The sequence below is a fragment of the Cupressus sempervirens genome, chromosome 1 (genome assembly GCF_028749045.1).
Source record: "Cupressus sempervirens isolate cs-2001-9-10 chromosome 1, ASM2874904v1, whole genome shotgun sequence".
Taxonomy (NCBI): domain Eukaryota; kingdom Viridiplantae; phylum Streptophyta; class Pinopsida; order Cupressales; family Cupressaceae; genus Cupressus; species Cupressus sempervirens.
This window is the reverse complement of record NC_143118.1, coordinates 343,231,289-343,251,008: the sequence shown is the minus strand read 5'-3', so window position 1 is coordinate 343,251,008 and position 19,720 is coordinate 343,231,289. Positions and strand designations below refer to the sequence as shown.

At 32.8% G+C, this 19,720-nt stretch overlaps 1 pseudogene across 1 annotated transcript; it reads right to left on the bottom strand.

Annotated features, from left to right (window-relative positions):
- Positions 1-606: 606 nt before the first annotated feature.
- LOC149577622 (uncharacterized) lies at positions 607-4,136 on the bottom strand (annotated as a pseudogene). Its single transcript, XR_016353487.1, has 2 exons — positions 1,188-4,136; positions 607-1,026 (listed from the first exon to the last, which is right to left on the bottom strand). The product of XR_016353487.1 is annotated as an uncharacterized LOC149577622 (transcript).
- Positions 4,137-19,720: the final 15,584 nt, after the last annotated feature.

The following is a 19,720-nucleotide window of genomic DNA, read 5'->3' as shown; positions in this document are numbered from 1 at the left end:
CTAAGAAGCCTTAAGGGCTCTCTCCTTCTGGTTTTTCATGTTTTTTTGCTAGTTGTCAAACTTGGCTAGGTTTAAGGCTTTTATGCCTTTGTTTTTATATTTCCATAGCTTTATCAATTTTATTACAGGCAATATGTATGCCATGCCTATTGATACTCTTTTAGTTAAGTTTTCAAACTATGTTTTTGTATTTTAAGTGGTAGGGGGTACTTTTGGTTGTTGGTAATCTGCTAGTAGTTCGCCAATCTGACTGTTTAAGGGTCAGCCTCCCACTTTTAACTGCTTTTAATTCAAAAACATTTTGCATTGTCTCATAATAATCCTACGATATATTTAGGTTAGATATAGAAAAATAATAAAGAGAAATAAAGAGAAATAAAATCATAGAATGTATGCATAAAGATTGTACAAAATACCTATTTTACATTCTCTAACAATGCGCATAAATTAAGTAATGAAATTTTGAATTGAAACATAAAATTCTGTATTTAAACAGATTCTTTTTAGCAATTGATAAAAGGTTGCGGTAATACATTTTGTATCCGGAGCGCAGATAACATGGCAACAATTCATCAAACGGTGCCAATTCATAGATCACCTTCCGCGCAAAAGTCTGCAACATCCGTGTTTGAAATTTCTGTGAACAGCTTCACCCTCTGTAAGAGCCGTTTGTAAAACGTTTGTCCTTCCTGACATCCCAAGGTTCGATGGGCCTAATGTCTCTTAACATGTCTACTACTTGTTTCATACTTGGCGTCTCATTCGGATTACTCTCTGTGCATTTCAATGCCACTCTAATGGTGCCCACAATCTCTTCTTCTATGTCTGATCCTATGCATTCATCTCTCAGCCCTTCATCAATCACCAAATGTAGCCCTTCATTGCATGATTTCACCCAACTGACAATGTCCATTCCCTCTGCAAAGCTCGAATCCAATGCCCTTTTCCTCGTTACTAATTCCAACAACACCACACCATAGCTGTAGACGTCCATCTTCTCCGTCACTCTGGTTGTGTGCCCACGTTCTGCAGCAAAAGCCAATGAAATCCAAACCCAAAAAACAAAAAAGGTAAAAAAAACAGCGAAAAGTGGAAAAGATTACATCAAAAAAAAAAAATTCAAGCCAAAAGAAAAGAGAAACAAATTTAAAAGATCACAACAAAAATTAACCTAGTAATGCTCTTACCAGGGGCAATGTAGCCAAGGGTACCCAAAACAGAGAGAGAATCAGCAGGGAAGGATCTGTATATGAGTTGGGCAATCCCGAAATCAGAAATGTGCGGTTCCATATCTGAATCAAGCAGTATATTGCCGGGCTTAATACCTCTGTGTATAATAGCCGGATTGCAGCTGTGGTGAAGGTATGAGAGACCATGGGCGGTTCCAATGGCAATCTTGTAGCGAATATCCCATCCTATAACTGGACGGGGATTCATCTCATGCAATACATCATTCAAACTCCCATTGGCCATGAATTCATAGAGGATATATCCGCGATCGTGCACTTGCCAGAAATCTAACAGTTTAACCGGATTTCTGTGACGGATTCTTCCAGCAGTTTGGACCTCCCTTCTCATGCTGGCGTCCTCTTTCTTTTCAGGCAATAATTGTATTGTCTCCAGGGCGAACTGCTGACCGGAAGGCAAATGCACTCTGTAAACAATTCCTCTGCCCCCTTTCCCTATTATATATTTTTCACTTAGATATTCCGTGGCCTGCAAATATTGGTATAGTTTTGGGGGCAATTCTAAGGCAGCTCCGGATGAGGACCTGGTTTTGGGGCATAAATATCTGCATAGATATAAAATGACAACTACTAGCAAACAAGTAAACACAACTGATCCGATGATAATGAAGACTGTATAAACTATGCTGAGATGCTTTCTTTGCTTGTGTGGGAGAGGAATGCTGCCCCAGCAGTTGCATAAGCTGCTGCCATTCTCTGCTGCACACAACCCCGGATTGCCATTGAATGAGCTTGAGGATGAATTCCATAACTTCAACCATGACTTGGATATGCATCCGCTGAGATGATTATTGGAGATGTTTACTGCAACAAGGGACAGCAGACCGTCAAATGCAGATGGAATGCTGCCAGAGAGATTGTTGGATGACAAATCCAAGTTCATTAGTTTATTTAGATTTCCCAGGGACGCTGAATAGCTCCACTCAACCTGTTATGACCTAAGTTTAAATATGTGTTTAACTTCTTTAATTGTCCAAGTGATGAGGGAATTTCACCTCTGGAATTGGTTCTGCCCCAGATTTAGTTCCCTCATTTGTGTCAAGCTGGACAACCAATCAGGAATTCTTCCACCAAGATTGTTTCCTTGCAAGACTAGATGCTCCAGTTTCGCTAGTCGCCCTAGCTGCTTTAGTAGAGAACCATTCAATGAGTTAGAACTGATGTCAAGAGAAAACAGGAGAGATAATTTACCGAGCTCCTGAGGGACTGGACCAATCAGTCTGTTGGAGGAAAGATTCAGTCGCTGTACCTTTGAAAGCTGTCCCAATTCTGGAGGAATGGAGAAATTCAATTCATTCATGGAGAGATCCAGATTGCTGAGATTTTTGCACTGCCCAAGGCTCGATGGTATCCTCCCCTGCAACTTATTGCTGCCCATGTCTAGGTAATAAATAACTGAATTGGAACCAAGAAAATCTGAGGGAAGAACACCAGTTAGATGGTTGTGGCTCAGTCTCAATCGCCTCAAGCTCCTGCATTTACCAATCTCCGAAGGTACGCTCCCTTCCAACTGATTGTATCCCATGACTAGAATCTCCAATTGCCCTGAAGAGCAAAGAGATGGAGGTACTGTCCCTGTGAAACGGTTACCCATTAGATCAATTTCCGTGAAATTGTTCTTGGCGCCCAATCTTGAGAGTAATGGGCCTGATAGATGGTCATTGCAAAAATAGTTGTTGTAACCTTCTGAGATTGCAAATCTTTGGAGATATGCTTCCTGTGAGACTGTTGTTGTACATAGACAGATTATGTAAGCTCTTTGCTTCGAAAAGTTGTGGAGAGGTGGGACCTTGTAGTGAATCCTCAAACAAGAACAATATTTGCAAATGCTTCAGTCGACCTAACTGGGAAGGAATGAAGCCCTCAAGTTTATTACTATGCAACCTCAAGTCTTCCAAAAGACTGCAATTCCCAAGTTCTCCAGGTATGCTTCCAGACAAGAAATTTTGATTCAAATAAAGTTGAGAGAGCTGTTGTAGTGAACCAAGGGATGAACGTATGATTCCTGCGAGCTAATTTTGGGTGGCTGATAACATGGCCAAGCTGCTACAGTTGGCTAACTCCCAAGGTATTCCTCCACTGAAAGAGTTGTTGGACAATTCAAGTTGGACGAGATTTGTGCAGCTACCAAGTGCTCTGGGGATTCGGCCATTGAGCTTATTGTTAGTAACATACAGGAATTCTAGTTTTGAAAGCCGGCCGAGGGTCTCTGGTAAATCTCCAACCAGTTGATTGTTGTACAGATAAAGCTTTACTAGATTCCTCCAATTGGCAATGGATGAAGGTATCTTCCCTACTAGGGAATTTCCTCCCAACCATAATTCGACCAGCTGAATCAGATTCCCAACATTTAAAGGGATCTCTCCGCTCAAATTGTTGTCATTCAAGTAAATCTGCTTCAGCAGAGGTAGCCCAAAAATAGACAGGGGAATGCTTCCGCTGAGGAAATTGTCATAGATTGACAAATAACTGAGCCTTTTGAGGCTACCCAGTTGGACAGGGATTTGCCCTTGGAAATTATTTTCCGAGACTTTAACTGCGTACAGTTTCCTAGCTCGGGAGGAATGGTACCAGGTAGATTTTTTGAGCCCAAATGCAGTTCTTATAAATTGTGTAAATCACAGACAGCCGAAGAGAGCGTTCCAGAGATTTGGCTTCAGAAATGTCGAGTGTATTAACCGTATGATCTGGATGGCATGTGACTCCATTCCAGTTGCAGGGATGTTTGGTGGAGGAGTTCCAGCTGCTGAAAATGTGGGAAGGTGCATTGAAATTTTTGAGAAGAGATAGTAGAACAGTTCCATCACTGTTCAGTGCGTCAGAGCAGTGTGACTCCAATGCAAGTAAGATAACCGCGAAGCGTATTGCTGCAAATGTTAGGAAGCTCATTTCGGAAATCCTCGGCCGTTCGAACTGAGATGCAGGGAGTTCAGGCGCATCTAAATACTCAACGTGGTGTGGAAGTTAAACATCACCCAAAAAGATGCCCTTTTAAAAAAATTGGCGCAACAATAGTCCAGTCTCCCAGAACGAACAAAAAGCCTGACCCGTATTTGACTGTCGTAATTAATGCCTTGTTCCCTTTCGTACTGTGGTCTCCGCGTTGTGAAGATTTGGTGGAGTGGATGAGATACTGAAAGCATTTTTTGGCCCACAAGTGGAAGAACCATCGAAGAACATTCTCGTGTTTGGTCGTATTCTTGGAGAACTTTATGCGACTCCATTCCCCGTATATCCACTAAACTTTCGAGGCACCCACTTTTGTCGGAAATTTTTTTCATAAGACGAGTTCAGGTTTTGATTATTTATTACAAATGGAGATGTCTCCTTAGACCTATTCTTTGAATAATGTCATGAAGGAATTGAGACATAGAGAAAAGCTTTAGAGACAATTTTGGAGATGAAATTGTTTTTTTTATCACACAAGCTAAGATTCTAGGCTGAAGTTAAGATTAATTATTACTAGTACTTGCACCTAGAAGAGGTTCAAGGGATAAGTCAATAGAGTATTTATGAATATTATCATTGTGTGAAATTGCATAGATCACTAAAAGGTTGAACATATTTTTCTTATGATTTATGAGATTTTTGGTTATGAAAAAATAATGGTCAAGTTGTCTAAAATGCTTCACAACAAAGGTATTTTTCAAGTCCACAAGTTACCTCTACTTATGAGATTTTCACAACACTTACATTTTCAACTTCCGAAATTATCATTTTCACAAACCGTGTATTGTTGATTTGATAAACTTTTGCATTTTAGGCGAGTTTTTGACATGTTTTTGAAGTGGTGTAAGACCCATTAAAACTTTCTTGATTAAGTTATCGTTGTGATTGTGTAAAATGAATTTATTAGCAATATTTTCCATAATAATAATATGGTTTCACAAATAGATATGATTGTGTAAAATAATTGTATTAGTAATATTTAGAAATATATTTCATGATTAATCATCAGTGTGAAAACTTTCAAAGTCTAGGGTTACTTTTTTAACCTTTTCATCTTATGATTAATTACCAAGTGTGATTCCAAGTCATTGATTATAATAAAAACAAAGAAGATAAACAAGTAAAGGGTGTGCTAATGACTTGCATAATGTTTGTCTCTATGGCTTCAAAGGCCTTCAATTAAGCTTGTTGGCATGTTGAGATAGGCTCATGGAGGGGCAACACCAAAAACCCTACAAGGGGTCCTACCTTACCCTCCACTAAGTAGAAAGTTAGAACTACCATTGAGTTTTTCCAATATAGAACATGTTTTAAAGGACACATTTATTTATTCGATCATTATGAATGGAACTATATTGTTTCCAATTCCTTTTATCTTTTTAGCTTTATAAATTTTTACGTTAAAACTAATTTTCCAATTCTTGAAAATATTTTTATTATATAATATTTATTCTTTCTTATGAAGTATTAAGAGTGAACTTTTATGTTGGTTAATAGTATTTATTATGAACTTTTATAATAAATTTGTTTGTATTTGTCTAAACAAAGACTTAAGCAATGAAATATTCAAATGCTTTTCTAAATAAGTCACCTTAAATTATTAATATATCAAATTAATTTAAATTTGTATTTAAAAATTTATTGGATATTTTTATTAATTTCAATAAACTGGTTATTTAATTTTTTATAATTTTTTTAAAAATTATTATTTTTTAAATTGAAATTTATTTTTCAATCCTTAAGAATATTTCTATTAATAATCATATCAAATATAAAAGACAAGTTACATGAGGTTAAATATTTTTGTTAAAATCTTTCAATAGTATATATATATATATATATATATATATATATATATATATATATATATATATATATATATATATATACATACATATACATACATATACATATGTATATGCATATGTACATACATACATACATATATGTATATGTATATGTATGTATATATACATTATATATATATATATATATATGTATATATATATATATATATATGTATATATATATATATTTATGTATGTATATATATATATACATACATATACATATAGTATATATGGTTACATGAGGTTAAATATTTTTGTTAAAATCTTTCAATAGTATATATATATATATATATATATATACATATATATATATACATATATATATATACATACATATATACATATACATATGTATGCATATATATATGCATACATATGTATATATATATATATACATATATATATGTATATATGTATGTATATATATATATGTATATATATATATATATATATATATATATGCATACATATGTATATATATATATATATGTATGTGTGTGTGTGTGTGTATATACTATATATACATATGTATGTATGTATGTATGTATGTATGTATATATATATATATATATATATATATATATATAATTTGAAATATTTTGATTCAATTAAATTTATTAACTAAACAAGTCTAATGAACCAGAAATTTTGACAAACAAAAATCATGTAAGATTAAAAAAAAATCACCTGTTTGTACGTGAGACATGGTTTGAGTGTGAGACACTAAATTGCATTTATGGTTGGAGGTTCCCTCCAAAGGAGAATCCTATGAGCTTAATTATCTGGTGTGGTTAATTGTTATTATTATTTATTAATTTCGAGTAGATTTGAACCCAACACCTTCCGAATAAGAGGTTTTTATAGTTGAACATTTTAATTTTGCAGTTTAATTATTTTTTATGCTGAAATTATAAATAATTCTTAATTTTTGAAATAGTTTATTTAGAAAGTTTTATTCTTAATTCAAGTTTTAAGTGATATTAGATGTGTTCTATTGAGGTGTCCAAAAAGGTGTAAAAAATATTGGTTTGCTAATATGACATTATCTGATATTTTATCAATCTAAGAAATATATTTCATTCAATTATGGGTAGTCTTCCAACACTAACAACTTTAATGCCACAACTCAAATATCATCAATATAGTTAAAAATATTAGGTATTAAATCAAAAAGTGGTATAACAACTATTGAAATGCACTCAACTACCAAATCCTCTCCTTTATGTAAACAACTAGATTAGAATGCACTCAAGGACCAAGTCCTCTCCCCTATCTAATATTAGGGGAGAGGAACTAGCACTTGAACACTAATAGTTGAGGAACCAATAGTTGAGCACTCTAATGGGGGTTTATATATTGTCATAAGAGAAGAATGAGGTTTATGAGAGAAGTTTTAGAGAGGATTGTTTTGTAGATGAATATCTTGATTTTGAAGTTCACAAAATCTTATATGGAAATTGCAAGTCCCTACTCAATTTTTAAATCTTAGTAGATTTAAACTTCTAGAAAATCCAAGATAAATCCATTTAAAGAGATTGAGGCATTCATTTTAAACTTTACCGATGACTCTGTGTAAAAGATATTTTATATTGGTGACAATATGTTTGTCACATTATTTCCTTTTATATTATCCTAGATAAATTTTAGATTAGGGCTAAAGTTTGTGGGTTTTGAGTTTGTTAAGGTATTAAGATTTTCTTTTAAAAGAGACATTTTTTTATTAAATAAGGAGTAATATGTAGATTACATATCTCCACTATTGTTAATTCTCATAAAATTGAAATACAAGAACTTGAGTATCAAGAATCTTCTCAAAAGATAGGTACAATTATTTAACTTCATTACAACCCCAAAATCCTTTAGCTTTTGATTGATTCCTATATATATTTGTTTGTCTCAAAGCCATGGAAGAAAGATCATCAATATGAAGACAACTTTTAAACATAAAGTACTCATTTTTTAAAATTGTAATTGATGGTCCCATCTTGGGGATAGATTGGAAGTACCTTTGTCTACTCATCTTCTAGTGATTAGAGCAAATTTTTAGAATCTTGGATAGCTATCATCTAAATATTGATTTTCCAGCTTAGTTTATAGCTTTGACAATATTGGTAGAATCGAACAAGCTAGTATTGACACTTTATGCAGATAGTTATTCAAACTGGAATTTTTATTGAATTTGGAAAAATTCATTTCTAATATTTTGAGGATCTTACCTCACCTTGGTCATTATGATGCTATACCCCATTCAAGATAGTTTTTTCTTCCTTACCCTAATCTATCTATTTTAAATCCTTAAAGGCTCATATCATGAATGTCAGTCATCAAATGAAATTTTGATTTCTTATTCCTATCCTTACACATTAAAGAATTAGTCATTCATGTTAGGATAGATAAACATACAATGACAAATCAATTGGGTGATTGGGAAAATGGTAGATCCATTAACCTTGAAATGTTAGACTTTGATATTAACATACCTATTATTGAGGATAAGGATAGGACCTTCTTAGCATATTTGTAAATTGCATATTATGACTACTTATTGTAAATTCTGGATAGACCTTATGTGATGTGCATATTTCCTCTGGCATTTTATCGTGTATTAATTGTAATTCAGTTCTCACTTACAAAATGATTTATTAATACTATTGTAACAACTATGGCAAGGATATAGCAATGTAGTTTGGTATTAATTGAGTTGGAAGAAGACTCAAAGCTCATTATTGACCCACTTTTAAACAAAGTCAAATGCCCATGGAGTATTGTCCCTTTAATTAAGCCAACTCTAAGGTTACCCTGGCAACCTGTCTAGACCTCGACCCCCTAGTGACTCTATACAACATCAGTATCCTTTCTTATAGACAAGGCAAGGTCACAACCAAGCATCCTCTCTACTCTCATCGTAGCATGTACTAGTACTCGAGGCATGGGCGAGGTAATCCACTGACTCTTATTAATTCATTTTAAACCCATTTAATGAAATATTATCACTTATTGAGACAACCTACAATGGGTTACCTAGGCAACCTCTTTAGGGCTCCAACCTCCATTGCAAGACAATTCCCAACATACATAAAGATAAGCTAACCTAAGCTCATAACAAAAAATCTCGTAAAGTCACAATGACCACATCAATCCAATACAAACAATTGGAAACCACAATATAAACATTGATCAATACCTCAAAGGTCAATTCACATTAATCATGACATCTACACAACATCATAAAACAAAACTCCCAAGTGTATGGTAATCATCCAAATTGGTCAATGTACTAAGTTAAACCCAACCCCAACATGAATTAAATCATTCCTCTCATCAAATATTTAAACAAGTGTAGTTAAATAGTTAATAAGGTTTGTCAATATATTATCATCACAAAATTTGATTCACGACATGGGTTCAAGTTTTTGTTTTCAAAATGTCACATTTGCTAAGGTCTTCTGAGTACACAGTTATCCAAAAGACCCAACATTCCATTAGAACACCTTAGTATAAGAATTATTTTCATATAAAATGAACTATTTGTAAAAACAATAATCCGAATATAAAATAAAATTTCCCTTAAATAACAATTGAATTTACAACTATTTTTTAAAATATATTTATTAAATAATAAATTAAATTAAAAATTATTTTAATTTAATAATTAATAATAATATTATTATTTAATAATAATATTATTATTATTTAATAATAATAATATTATTATTTAATAATAATAATAAAAAATGAATTTAACATTACAAGATCCCCAAAATATAGGGTACGACCAAAGTCGCTCTGCCAAAGACAGTGTGTTGCCTAAAGTAGCGTACGTTGCCTTGGCAATGGTGGACTATCTTCTGACAATTGCACGTTGTCGATGGCAGTGTACTTGTCCTTTTGGATAGTCACTGCCAATGGTAGCCGAGAGTGGTGGATGGGGACCCCACCCCCCCCCCCCCCCCCCCCCCCCAAATTATATTTATATATATATATATATATATATATATAATTATAATTTAAAAAATTCACTCAAAATGATTTCAAATTAAATATTCCAATATTATTACCACAATAATAATTTTATTACTGTGGTATTAATACATTTTCAAGATAGATTTGATAGGGAAAAATAATTGAAACAATTAAATTATATCTGGTTTTCATTTTCAAACCCTGTCCTAATCTTAGTTTTCTAAAAAAATCAAATTTTCCAATAAGAGTTTTCAATTGATTTCTCTCACAGACATTTCAATAACGAATAATGATAATTTCTCAAACAAGGGTTTCAACCAAAATCGATCTTTGAAACAAGATCCACAAAAAAACACAAAGAAGACAAAGGAAAAATTTGAAGCAAACTACTGTAATAATTTCATCAAAGTTCCTACCTCGATCTGATGCTAACCAGATGAACACTCAAAAGTTGCAAAAATTCTCGTCTCTCAAAACCCTTTTTGGAAATTTTCTCCTCCAAACCTATATGCCAAGAAATGAACTCTAATTTCTTTAAAAAGAGTTTTCCCCTTTAGCGTTTTGGTTTTACATACAGGCAAAGCCTTTTCTTTTATTAATTAATTAATTTTAATTTCACGTGTAAACTTTTTATGTTTTAATTAAAATAAACTTTATTTAATTTATTCTCTCATGCTTTATTAAATAATTTGTTAAACTAAATCAGTTAATATTCTCTTTATTTGATTTAATTATAACTAACAATCACAACAAACCCACAAATTAGAATAAGAAAATATATCTATAAAACAAAGTACATATTCAAACTTAAGGGTCAAAATCTTGAATTCACATCACTGTGACAAATTCATAAGGGTGAGTAATTCAAATACTTGTCCTATATTTTAGGACAACTGGCTTAGGGTTAAGGTTTGGACTCGAAAACTATCTCCCCTCTTTACCATTGAGATATTGTGATAGGCCACGTTCATCCTAGCAATTCAGGGAAGTTGATGCTTGATACCTGCAATCTTCATAAAAGCAAAACATGTGCATATGCATATAAATCTAAACTAAACATGCAATGGCAGGGAGTGGTACATCGTGTAGATCCTGACTAGCAGGTGACTATGACTCCCTCCCTCAACCACATCAGAAATGTCAAACATATAGTAAAACATACATGTACACCATAGACACACAAGTATGGGGTCAGTAACCAGAGAAAACTATATATAAACCATCCATCTAACTATCATCATGAAATAACTAAAATCATCATATAAACATGTGAAGCATCATCATCGAAAGAATAAACATGAACATGTGAAATAATTGAGTATCAAGTAGCTCATCAAATATATAAACTAATTATGAAATAACATCCAAATCAAATTAGGTAACTAAGTACCACTAAATCATAACACATAACCATAAAGCTAGCCTAAAAGAATTTGGTAATATAACATGAAAAGTAAACTAGGGGTAGGTACTACAATTTATCATTTTTTATCTCATAATTTTTGAATTGATATCTCTAAAACAAGTTTTCAGAGAGGAACCATTTCCTATCTTGAGATGGAGATTATCCTTATGCTTTAATTTGCATATGCATAACATATCTTCCTAGTTGTTATACTCTATAGTTGGATTTCCAATTCAAAATTTATCTTAATTATTTTTCTTGATAAGGTAATGACAAAAGGAAATGAGCCTATCAAATATTTAAAATTAAGTTATAAACTTCAAGCTAGCATTTCACAATAGGTTTACTTCCTTGATCTTAGCCGCCTTTTAGATACAAGATTGAAATTAATAATTATAATTCTAGTTCATATTTTAATGTTTTAACTTGATTAAAATTCAAGGATGGTGCTAGTATATTTTAAGAAGTTGACATAAACATACCTTTAAGTTTCAATTAAGTAAGAATAAGTATCAATCCTTTATAGTTTAACTATTATGTATTAGTTCTTTATATTTTTAGGTATTTTATATTGGTTATTATCTCGTCTTCTTCATCTCTCCCAAATGCCTGATTTTATTATGGGCTTGCATATTGTCATTGATTTTTTCATCTATTCTGATTATTCCTTTCCTTTTCCATTTTTAGGTTGTTTGTGGTATTTATTTTCTCCCTTCATTTTTCTTTTGTTGTGTAGGTTTTGGGTTTGATTTCATATGGGGAGGGTATTATTTGTTTGAGAATCCAATTGTCATCCCAAACATAACAATATCCCCTAATATTAATCATGGCCCTTTTCTTTCCCTCTCCCTTCCTTTCCTGCCTTTACTTAGTATATTTATTTGTTTCCTTTTTTAGCAACCTCCTTCTTTTCCTATGACTATGTACTCTGGATAATCTGAGACCATATAGTCTTTAGATTATCCTAATGCATAATCATAAATGGAATTAGTCTTCCCCTTGTAAGTTTTTTCTTCTTTAATTAGCTTCCTTGTTTGTCTTCTTTTTTCTTTTTTATCTAGGCACTATCCTTTCTTATTTTGTTTCTTCTTTGTCATTTCTAGTTTATGTGTATGCTCCTCCTAACCTGTATCTTATTGGATGGTTCTTCTTTTCTCTTCCTGCCTTATTATATTGGTTTCTTCTTTGTCATTTCTAGTTTATGCGTATGCTCCTCCTAACCTGTATCTTATTGGATGATTCTTCTTTTCTATTCCTAGGAAATTTTATTTAATTTATTTTACATATAAGGAAGACTGAGAAACAAAATTTAATTAATAGATATTAGAATTCAAACATTATTTTACATCTCCTTCTCTCCCATCCTGATGATGGATCACATAGTGTGATTCGAAACGTTGATGACAAAAATCTTTACACAATCTAATCCAGAAACTAAGTATCATAACTATTATGGATTGTGGAAATCTGATCGCATTAAGTTTGAGAGGATCTTTTCCCTAGGAATATACAGCATTACATCTTCCATTTAGGTTTATCTTTGTTTTAAAGGCATCTTACTAATTCAACATATAGATCTACCTCCTCTATTCTAGTTTTATTCTAGTTTTTGTTTCTTTATAAGGTTTGGCATTCACTAGATTATCTATTTCTAAGGAAGCTTAATTGTATTCATGGTTGTAGTATAGTAAGTTTCCCTATTCTATTTTTACTTAGTTTCTCTCCTTTATTTCTATCTGGTATGTTCTTTGTTCTTTTATCATTCTTTCTTCCTCCTTATCTATTGTTGTGCATTCTAGATAATCTAACACCTATGTAGATCTCATATGATTAGAACACATAATCATAGATTGTTTGGATTCCCTATTTGTTTTCATCTTTTTTCTTGATCCTTCTACATGTATAGTCCTTTTCGAGTTAGCTAACTTGTTCAATCTATTTTTTCCTTCCTTTCATGACTTCTCTATTTCCAACCAACAATTTATCAATTGTTTTCTTTTCATTAGGTTTTGAAGCCTTGATTTCATTTTCTAGATCTAACTGATTTTAGCTTTCTTTTGAAACTCTCTGTTTCAGTTCCTAACTAGATAGTGAAATGATGATAGCTTGAGTATTTAGCAAAGACTCTTCTTATTTCTCTTAAGGAGGGAAGTTCTGCCGTTTTGTTATTGTACCTTAGGAAATACAATTTCTTAGCATACAATAACAAAGGGGGTGCATCCATCTTCAAGATTTCATTTGTATTTCTCCTTGTGTTCTTTTCTAGTAGAGTAAGGATTGCATCTCATAAGTTCTTATGATAGGAAAAATGCATTCATCTCCTCACATTTAAAATAAAGATGGACATTGTTGTAATTATAAAGAAATAAATTACATTTTAGTCAATTCGTCCATAATGTATGTTTTTAAGTTAACTAATTAAGAAATGATTGAAATAATTTACTAATTAATATTAAATCCGAGACCATTAAATAATTTATTGCACATATTTCTTTGTTTTCAAATTAAGAAAATTATGATTCATTAATATAAACTCATAAACATATTTTACAAAGGCTTATTAAGTGAAATAATTACATCTAAATCTTCTTATTTCATTTCTCATAGATAATACTAATGATAGATCTTAGTCAAGGTAAGAATCTTACAACTTGCATTGAAATAATTAACTTACAATTCCAAAAGGAATTATGGATAAAGAAGATAAGAAGGATAAATGATACAAATGCTCTTACTAAAGGTTAAGATATCAATGTATTATTTGGCCAAAGGCCTTTTACCTATAAAAAAAAAAAATTAGAATATAATACAAATTTTTAAAATATGAAAAATATTTAGTAAATATGAAAAAGTAATAGAACATAAATATAACATTACATAAAATAATCATATAAATCTATTATAGAATGAACAATATAGCATAATAATTTTAATAATGTGATATGACATAGGTTAAATTTATCATTTTTATAAATATATTTTATGTAATTTTATTTTATTTTTAAAAAATAATATTAATTTTTAAAAAAAATTTATGGAAGGTTTATACGTGCGAAGCAACCAAGTGAAGATATGAAGCCTGCGAGCTACCGACTAGTGAAGGCCACTATTGAAACGATTTAGAAACCCAATAAGGGCCCACTCGTGCCTAAAACCTCTCTGGCTTAGAGCTAAGGACTAAGGGGCATCCACACCATTAAAATCACCTGAGACACGATCTTGCCCTCATTCCTTATGATGGCAGAGCCTTGCACTCAGTAAGACTCGATCCCTGGTGGGCTCTTTGTAAGCCATTCAACTTCACTGGTAGACCAAGGTCCCATTTACAATAATCTAATATTTTAAAATAATGATTAAATGATTTATTAAATTTTTTTAATAAATTTAAGAAGTATAGAAAATAAAAAACAATTCTTAATACAAAATCTAAATATTGTTTATACAAAACTAAAATACTTCAAATATCCTTACTACAATATCATTTAAATTATATCTATCTAGTATAAATGCGTGCGAATGTAAAATGGCTCAAGTGCTACTTTCCTTCCAATTTTAGAGATGGTTTAACAATTTTTTTTTAATAATTTAACTAATTTCGATAGAAGAGCTCTTTTTGCTCAATTATTTTGATCAATAAGAATGAAGAAAAGTAATTTTAAATATTCTACTTTTTATGTTTGTGAAATATGAAAATGCAATATAATTAAAAAAAATTAGTACTTTTTGATGAGCTCATATTAAAATATTTAATCAATACTTAAGTTTCTCTCATTGCCTATAATTTTGCTAAGGAACAACTTATTTGTAAATTATACACCTTATAACATGAAATGTCAACAAGTTTCCTCACTTTCATATAGATAAATTTATGCAATATAGGTTAAACAAGACTCACTTTCATATAGTTAAATTTATGTAATATAGGTAAAACAAAACAAAAGTAGTTGCATGTTTATATTTTTAGAATTTTGGCCTATAAGACTAAATTTTTTTAATAAGTTATATAACCGATAAATAATTTTAGCAATTTATTAAAAAATATAAATACGAAATATAAAAATGTACTAATACAATCATTTAAGACTTGCTTCGTGTAAAAGATAATACAATAGTGTTTGCTTAGTGTAGCATTTATAGCAACTGTTTGCTCTAGAGAGACTTTTTAACATTATAGAACATTGCAAAAAGATTTAAATTTGAGGGAAGGTGTACATTTGAAGAAAGGTATTGCTTGAGATAGCTAAGCTAAGAAACCCCAAATCCTAACCTTCTGGTGGACAAATATTCTGATCATGATTTAAGCTACAAATTAGCCCAACACAGATAAGTTGTGTCCAAACTTTTAGGGCACATTTGGTTGATGGAATAGGAATAGAAAAGTTGGTATACGATTTTTATTTTCTGTTTGGTTGATGGGATAGGAATGGAAAATTTTTTAATACAAGTTTTGTATTCCCATTTTGCCTCTAAAATTTGCTTATACCCATTCCAAAAAATACCTGTTAATTGAATAACCATTCCTATTCCCAATATTACATGCCTATTCTCCATTCCTATGCCCATGGCCAAACGGGCCCTTAGAAGGTGAAATCACCAACGAATAATGCCACTTAGATTATTGTGAGCCAAACTCATATTCCTCAAGATCTGACATTGAACAGTCTCCGAAGGAATGATTCCACTCAGATGGTTGTTCTGAAGATATAGTTTCTGCAAGCTCCTAGCCTTGAAAAGCTGGGGAGGAATTGGGCCATACAATGAATTATATGATACGAACAATTTTTGTAAGCAGCTCAATCAACCCAACTTGGGAGGAATGAACCCCCAAGTTTGTTTCTATGCAACCTCAAGTCTTCCAAAAGACTGCAATTCCCAAGTTCTCGAGGTATGTTTTGGGACAAGTAGTTTTGATTCAAATAAAGTTGGGAGACTTGTTGCAGTGACCCAAGTGAGGAGTGTTGGAATATTAATTGCATTTGATGTTTGCCCCTAGAGCCAAATGCCCACCTACCATCCCTGACGACCTGCACAATAGACAAAAAACATGAATGTGGTAGGTGAGTTTTTTGAAATTCTGAAAAAGAGGGGGAAATTTTTTTGGCAAAGACAAAAAGGAATGTTTTGCTCCATTCGACTAGTAGAAGGAGTTGAAGTTGAAAAGATTAGAAGGTGCAAAGAGAAGAGAAGTGATCAACAGATCCAATCATCAGAGTGCAGAGACAGAAGGAAGTTCATTTCATGCCTGCAGATGCACATGTTTCTTCTCTGGTCATTCTGTAAGTTTATTGTTTGTTGAGTTCGTCCTATTGAAGCAATGATTACTCCAGGCATTATTGTATGTAGCCATTAGAGCTACAAGTTTAAAGTTTTTGAAGTTTTAAAGTTTTAGGGTTATTTTAGGGTTTTCTGGTTGAAGCCAAATGCTCCTAGATTTTGTAATGGTTTAATCAAAGTTGAATAGAAAACAAGGAGGCATACTAGAATACATAGTTCTTCTTTTATTCATTGCATTGGAGAAGTTTGTTTGAAAGTTTCAAGTTTTGGTTCTTTGATTTTAATGGTGGAAAAGTTCACGTTATAGTTATGTCACTTGGTATTGTCTTTGGTAGAAGTCATTTTCTGTAGTGGCTATCAAGTTCACTCTGTACCTTCTTCTACCGAGCTCCACCCTCTAGTGGCTACCGAATTCACTCAACATCCACACTACCGAGCTCACTCGACATCCATTATTGCCAAGTTGTTCTTCATCTACCAAGCTCACTCGACATCCATTGTTGTCGAGTTATTTTTCATCTACCGAGCTCACTCAGTACACTCCTGCCACTTGATTTATTAAGGTGCCAAGTAAATCTGGCACTCAACAATAGTTTTTGCCAAGCATTATTTAGGGTTGTGAAATTGATTTTTAGGGTTGGTATTATTGTGAATTTATTGGTAATATATTTCTTCACATGGTATCAGAGCTTTGAGGCCCCACATCCAAAGTGAGTTAGGAAAAAAAAAATTTAGGATATTTGATATGGCAGGAGATGCAGGAAAGATATGGCAGTAACCACCACCCTTTAATGGACAAAATTATGATACATGGGCAAAGAAGATGAAGACCATAATGGTTGCAAATGATTTGTGAGAGTTTGTAGTTAATGGGTTCAATGATGTGACAGACCCAGTTCAATATGCTACTCTTACCAATAATCAAAAGACTCATTTGAAAGAGTCAAGGAGGAAGGATGCTAAGGCATTAAGTCTTATTGAAGCAACAATGACAGAGAGAGTTTTTCTCAAAATTGCAGCAGCAAATTATGCAAAGGAAGCATGGGATATCCTTGAGTCAAACTTCAAGGGGACTGATAAAATCCATACAGTAAAGCTACATAATATAAGGAGGGAGTTTGAGAACCTTTAGATGAAGGAAAATGAATTAGTTGCAGATTTTAGTTCAAGGACCTCCAATGTGATTAAACAACTGAAGTCAAATGGAGAAGACTATCAAGAGCAGAGGATAGTGGAGAAGATATTGAGGAGTTTACCTCATAAATATGACAATTTGTTCATGACTATAGAAGAGGCAAAAGACCTCATTGTTTTGACAATGGATGAGTTGATGGGTATTCTTCAAACCCATGAGCATAGGATCAACAGATCTACATCATCTTCTTCCCAAGAGCAAGCATTCAAGGCTCAAGCAAATCCAAGAGGAAGGGGGAGAGGAAAAATGGCTCAGGTAGAAACTCCATAAGCAGAGGCCGGGGTAATGGAGGACAAAGAAATGTTGTAGCAGAAAGTTCAGGAAGAGCAGATGGAGCAAGTAGCTCACAAAGTACTTCAAGAGGAGGTAAGAAAAACTACAACTCAAATAGGAGTAATGTAGAATGCTACTACTGTCATAAATATGGGCATTATGCAAGTGAATGCTGAAAAAAGAAAAAAGATCAGTCAGGACAAGAAAATGTGGCTGATGTGAGCATGGGAAGTGGAAACAATGCCACTACCTTCATCATGTGTAATGTTGGTGAAGAAGAAAGCCCTGAGGTTTGGTACCTCGATAGTGGACGTAGCAATCACATGAGTGGTAATGAAACCTTGTTTTCATTTATTGATAAGAGTTTCAAATTTGAGATTAAAATGGGTAACAATGGAACCCTACCAGTTGTGGGCAAAGGATCTATTATGGTCCGCACCAAGCAAGGTGAGAAGAAGGAAATACAAAATGTGTATTTTGCCTCTAGTATGAAGCACAATTTGATGAGCATTGGTCAACTCATTCAAAATGGATACAAAGTGCTGATGGAGAATGACACGTGTGTCATTCATGAAAAGGATGGGAGCAAGAACTTACTTACAACAGTTTAAATGACAAAGAACAGAATGTTTCTCTTAAGGATAGAGACATGTTTCTCATCTCAAGTTGGTGTTGCACCTCCCACACAATTAGCTCTAAGGAGTGTGATTGAAGAACCCTCACGGTTATGGCACCTTAGGTATGGTCATCTAGGCTATGCTGGTTTAAATTTGTTGTCAAATAAAAGAATGGTAGAAGGTTTTCCATTTATAAGAAATTCATTTGACAAGTGTGAGGCTTGTATTTTGGGTAAGCAACATAGGCTTCCCTTTAATTCTGAAAATTCTAGGAGGGCTAGATATCCATTAGATTTAGTGCATACTAACCTAGTCGATCCTATGCAAGTTACTTCCATTAGGGGGAGTACTTATTTCATGACATTTATTGATGATTTTAGTTGTAGGACATGGGTTTTTTTTTAAAAATCTAAATCTAAAGCATTTGATAAGTTTCTTGAGTTCAAAGCCCAGGTGTTAGAATTCTTTAGAATAACTGGGGGGGGGGAGGTGAATCAGTTATTCAAGGTCCAAATGCCCTATTAATACCTTTTTACTACTTTTAATGAGTCCATATACTTTTCATCCATCCAAACTTAAATCAATCATATAAGCAAGTTACAGTAAACCAATATGCAAAGATAAAACATCCAAGATCAACACATGACACAATGATTTACGTGGAAACCCAATTTGGGAAAAACCACGAGTAACATGCTACTTGATTCTCACTCTTCTGAAGTGATGCCCTGTTAAAGGCTTACAACACATTGTTAAATGTGACCTTGTTAGAAGATTTCACCAAACTGTTAAGAATGGGCCTGGTTAAAGGTCTTTAGAACATTCACTTGGAATGTCACCTGGTTAAAGGATTTATCTAATGGCTATTAAACCAACCTAAGTCCATAGGATTTAAACTTACTGTTACAATTGCTAGAAAGTAACGATAATGGTCTTTTGATCTGATA